The sequence below is a fragment of the Nomascus leucogenys genome, chromosome 25 (genome assembly GCF_006542625.1).
Source record: "Nomascus leucogenys isolate Asia chromosome 25, Asia_NLE_v1, whole genome shotgun sequence".
Lineage (NCBI taxonomy): Eukaryota > Metazoa > Chordata > Mammalia > Primates > Hylobatidae > Nomascus > Nomascus leucogenys.
Window position 1 is genome coordinate 15,440,472 of NC_044405.1, and position 6,000 is coordinate 15,446,471.

Sequence of the window (6,000 nt, forward strand, 5' to 3'; positions counted from 1 at the left end):
GGTTCTAAGATTTTCTAAAGAGGGACCTGGAGTGACATCAGGAAAACTCCGATGTCAGTATATACGTGTTTGAGAGTATGTTTAAGAGTTTTTTCTTGGGCTGATTATATTCCCAAGAGAAGATTCTTCTGATGCCCTCTGGGAGTCGAGTGAAAGAACAGAGCTGGCAAACATCAACTCCATGAGACTATGGCCCCAGTTTTATGTGAGAGTGATAGGGAGAGCATGTTATCCAGTAGCGTGAAGTCAACTGTGTCCTAAAGAGCTTTCCAGCAAGCCCTTTCATACTAGTTCTCTGTTTGCTGCAGGTCCTGATGTGTTCCAGGCTTCTAGTTCTAAGCAATGAGTTTTCTACTCTGAAGATTAGCTTGATTCTTGCCTTTCGGCAGTACTACTTTAACACATAGAATTCTTCAACTGGCCAAGAAAGTTTCCACTTCTCTGATTATCTTCCCATTCCTTGTACTTTGTCATTTTTGTGAGATTTCTGGGGGAAAAGTGTTCAGTCCTCCACCTTTATCCAGAAGCACTTATTTTATAACTTTTAATATAAATTGTTATAGCAAGACAAGCATGATGGCTTACACCTATAGTCCCAACTACCTGGGAGGCTGAAGTGGGAGGTTCATTAGAGGTCAGGAGATTGAGACTAGCCTGACATCATAGTGAGACTCCTCTAAAAAAAATATTTTTTTAATTAGCCACGCGTGGTGGTGCATGCCTGTAGTCCCAGCTACCTGGGAGACTGAGGTGAAAGGATCATTAGAGGTCAGGAGTTTGAGACAAGCGTAGGCAGAGACTCCATCTCCAAAAAAATTTATTTTAAAAAACATAGCCATGAGTAGTGGTGCATGCCTTTAGTCCCAGCTACTCAGGAGGCTGAGGCAGGAGGATTGTTTGAGTCCAGGAATCTGAGGCTGCAGTGAGCTATGAGGGTGACAGAATGAGATCCTATCTCTTTAAAAATAAATTAATTAATTAAATTTTAAAATAAATACATTGCTTTAGCAGATGCTCTCAATGCTCCATCCATATGTTCTCAGCAGTTACCACTATATGTGAACATGGCCTCCTGAATACAGCTGGGACTTTCTGCCTAAGGACTCTTTTCTTTCTTTCTTCCCCTGCTCCCTCCCTCCTTCCCTCCTTCCCTCCCTCCCTCCTTACCTCCCTCCCTCTTTCCTTCCCTCCCTCCCTCCTTACCTCCCTCCCTCCTTCCTTCCCTCCCTTCCTCCTTTTTTCCTTCCTTCCCTCCTTCCTTCCTTCCTTCCCTCTTCCTATCCTTCCTCCCTTCCCTCTTCCTATCCTTCCTCCCATCCTTCCTTTCTTTTTGACTATGGAAGTTTGTGTTTAGTGCTAGAGAGTCAATGTCACTAGAATAATACCCATTGGGAGAACTCCAAGGTATGTTCTATACTTTCTCCGGTTTCCCAAAGGGATTCAGTTCCAGTTGCCTGAGTGATCACTTGCTTGTCAGTGCATCTTTAATGGGCTTCCTCTCCTTCCCTGTCCCATATCCTTACTCCTTTACTATTCTTTCCTGGAACTGTCTCTCAAATTAACTAACAACACTCTAATCCTCGTCTGCGTGTCTGCTTCTGAGGAGACCCTAGATATTTCTCAACCTTTTTATACTTCTCACCTACACTGTCCTTTTTTTAGCTAGCTCATAATTGTTAGATAATTACAATTTTTGAAGACTGGGTAATTAATCTTATTCTTAATATCCTGGTCACAGCAACATAGGTCACAAGAATTGTATTTGATAATCTCTTTCTTTAAGGCAAACTGTTTCCTACTTTAGGAAGTTAATGTATCTCCTTCTTTAAGAAGTAATGCATATTATAAGATATCACTTGATTAAAGTGGCCTGAGTTTGCCCATGGCCAGTAAATTTTAAAAGTATCTCCAAATTTGTGTACTAATTGCCTGTGAATAGGTGAGTAGGTGACCTCAGTCATTAAAAAATAAAAACAAAAAAACCCACTAACTAAATCCCAAGTGTTTAAAAATGGAAATGCATTACTTCTGTGCAGCTCAGACATTTGGGGCAAATGAACTGATCTCTGAAAGCTTGCTACATAATGAGAGGAAAACAAGTAAGAGCCTGGTTAGGTGGATGTTTATCCCAGGGCAAGGTCAACAAATTTCCTTCCACCACAGTAAAATTATTGAGCTGAAAATTCACACAGGAAACCAAACCAGTTTATCAACTGACTATCTTTTTAAATCCTAAAAAAGACAATCTTTTGTAAAATATTATTACAAAGTACCTGTATTCTGTAAAATGACTTGACAATCTTAGAGTAAGATTGATTTTTTTCTCATTGAATAGTTCTACAATAATCAATGAGAACAGTCTTCCCCTCACAGCAGTAGACATTATCAATGTTTTAACTCTCTATGTTTTTCTTCTGTAACAACCATAATAGGCAATTTAAAACACTGAAGTTTCCTTCTTTCCAGTGGCCAATTCATTGCAGTATTTGTCTCTCTTTTTTATATTCTCAACATAAAGCAACTATTTTTATTGTGTCCTCTACCCAACTGCCACAGACATTTGGAACCATATGCTCCTATCTGGTGCACACCATGGAAGAGTAAAGAATGTTAAAATGTGGCTTACAGTCTCCAGCAATGCCACAGAAAATCCTCCATGACATGCTGTCTTACCCAAGACAGCAGACAGAAATCTACCCAGATGTAGGCAAAGGAGTATCTGAGTACATACTCTGGCCCCACCTTTGGTCTCTGAAAGTCGCCTTGATAATGTCACTTACATTTCTGCCTGTGGCTACAGAATCAGAGCAGTTCCTCTTTATAGCCTTATATAGTTATGCCAATATTAAGAATAAAATAATTGAAGCAAGATATAGATCCAGATACATGTGGCTTTATCCTTTTGTTCAGCCCCCTACCACAAATGATATAAAATCTGAGAGATAAGATCTGTGCTATATCATCACAAGCCTTAACCAGCATCCAAGACAATTTTTGAAATAGATTACACTTTTGCTAGTTGATATGAGAGGAAACTGAGTGACTAAGAGACTTCAATATTTTTGTTGTAAGTCACAAAGCAGATTTACTCTGCTCTCTTCACCAACTGTGCTATGCTGGTTCCCAACTTAGAGTTTTATTTATCAATCTGTGCATTTACCAAATGTTTCTTCCATTCTGAACAAGATATGATGACTGTCCCTTCTGGGGAATTAAGATGATGTATGTGATTTTTTAAATGAACCAAAACTTAAGATCATAAATAGCTTATTTAAATTACATACATACATTATTTATAGATAAAGTAGGATTAAAAATATCAAGTAATTTAGCATTTTTGTTTGTTCATGGTAGTACAATCTTGGTTTTCCATTTCTCTCTGTCACACTGTCACACTCCTGAAACCTTGTCCTACCCTATAATTTTAGGTATTCCTGCCTCATTCATGCTTGATTTTCAAGTCATACTCAGTCTACACATATGGCTTTAGGAAGATGTAGCATGAAAATCTCTAAAAGAAAATTGCTGTTATTTACTTACTATTATCATCCATTTTCCTTCCACAAAAGAAAAGAGAGAAAAGGAGAGACAGAATAAAAAGGACAGAATCTCCAAATATTCAGTAAGACATACATATTATAGATAACAATGTGTTTAATTTAGGCTATATGAATATAAAAGAGATGTTTCTTATTTAGTAGTAGCAATTTGTGGGCACAGGAGTTGGCAATGATAAAAATGTCCAAAGTCACAAATACAGTATATAGTTAGTCATGGGTGGTGTTATTTGGCTCTAAAATAGACTTTTATTTTGCCTTTCTTTCTCTTAATCACATTTGGAATTAGAAGAGTGACAAGAACCAGCAGGAAGGTAGAACAAAAAGCTGATGACATCAGAGAAGTGTTCAAACAGCCAGCTAAATTCACTGCACTTCTCAACCACAGAAATATTTTCAGGTGATTCTGTTTTTGAAAAAACGTGGGAACCACAGGATATACAACACTTCCAGGCAAAACTCAACAGCTCTAATAATAGTGACAGAAGTGAGAGCCAATTTGGATAAAATAAGACATTGACTCAAAGTCCTCTGAGAGATTTTCTAAAACAAAGTTTACAAAGCTCCTTTTGCCTTTTGGGAAATCACATTCCTCTTTGCACCTTGACTTTTTCTGAATTTCTTTCTGTCTGGGAGAATTTTCCTACAGTGTTCCTTCTCCATGTGACATCATGAAATGTGATACTTTTTTTCTCTCTCTTTTCTTTTTAACCATAAAGTGACTAAAAGCCTATTTCATGCTCTGGTCCTCCACTGAGCAGGTACTTTGTGGCCAACATCCCTAAAAAAGATGCAGGTGACATAACTGGTGCAGTGCCAGTGAAATCTGTGTCATGGAGTTTAGCTTCTTAGTGCCTATAACTTTTCTGGTGATATGCCCAAAAGATAGCAGATCAAGATGCTACTTTAGTGTCTATTAACCCATTCTTTAGGAAGATAAAAGTGGTTTGGTTTGTATGGAATTAATATAAACTGTTCTCTATCACTGTCTCTTGTGTGTGTATATGATGGTTAAAGCTATCAGCTAGTTCATGTCCACATGTGATCAGAAACTTAGTAAATTATTTCTACTGTTCTATTTTCAGAATGTACAAGACGGTTCTCCTCTCTGGATGCTGAGAGCTCATTTGGGGAGCCTAATATTTAAATCATGTTTATCTGCGTTATTTTTCCCAAGCCAATCTAATATCCCCTCTGCTAATTTGAAAACAATAATAAAATAAGGGATTTTTTTTTTTTATAGGCAGGAAGAGTAGAGTGACAGCACAGTTCCAGAGACCAATGGATATGAATTAATGGAAAGAAACCCAGCCAGGCACGGTGGCTCACACCTGTAATTCCAGCACTTTGGGAGGTGAAGGTGGGCAGATCACCTGAGGTCAAGGGTTCGAAACCAGCCTGGCCAACATTGTGAAACTCCATCTTTACTAAAAAAAAAATACAAAAATTAGCCAGGTGTGGTGGTGCACGCCTGTAATCCCAGCTACTGGGGAGGCTGAGGCAGGAGAATTGCTTGAGTCCTGGAGGCAGAGATTGCAGTGAGCCAAGATCACGCCACTGCACTTCAGCCTGGATGACAGAGTGAGACTCTGTCTCAAAAAAAAAAAAGAAAAGAAACAAGGATATAATGAGATGCCTTTGTTCTATGCCTTTGTATCCCTTCGGACAAATCACTTTTGTTGACCTATTGTGCCCCAAACTTTTCCTCTGTTAAATGAAAGAGCTGAGATCAACGTTGTTTAAGATCCTTCTGTTTGCAAGTTTCTATCCGTAGTCTCCAGGCTCTTCTACCTTGCTGGTTATGACTCTCATCAGCTCTTCAAAATCTGGTGTGGTTAAATTTATGTTTTGATAAATTCACTATTGTTGCAGTATGGAAAACAGATTGGAGAGGAAGATGGGGTTGGGGTTATAGAGATAAGAGACTAATGCAGTAATTCTAGAGTAAATTGATGGGGATATGATCACATGTAGGAATAGAAGTGAATAGAGTCAGAAGAGATATGGTGTTAAGCTGTCTGGAAGCAGCTTTACTGGTTTGGATCTGGTAAGTGAGGAGAAAGGAGACGTCGAGGATCATGGGCAGGCTCCGGGCTTAGGTCATCTGAGTGCGTCAGTGGCCCAGGCTGGAACACAGAAGGACAGTCAACATTAGAGAACCGATAAAATTTGGTTTTTGACTTGAAATGTATTTGGGACCCTGTCACCTGAATGTTTCTGGACACTCGAGGGCTATGACTTTCACCCAGCACATACCTGAAGCTTATCTCACAACACACATGTCATGGCATCTGGAAAAAAATTCAAATTGGACAATAATTTTGAAAAACATTGTAGATTTTTCTGGAAGTCTCCTTGGAAAGACAGAGGAAATAAGTTACATTGTATGTTATATATTAATATGTCTTTAAAATCACCCTTGCATCTATCTCTTGCTCCAAGT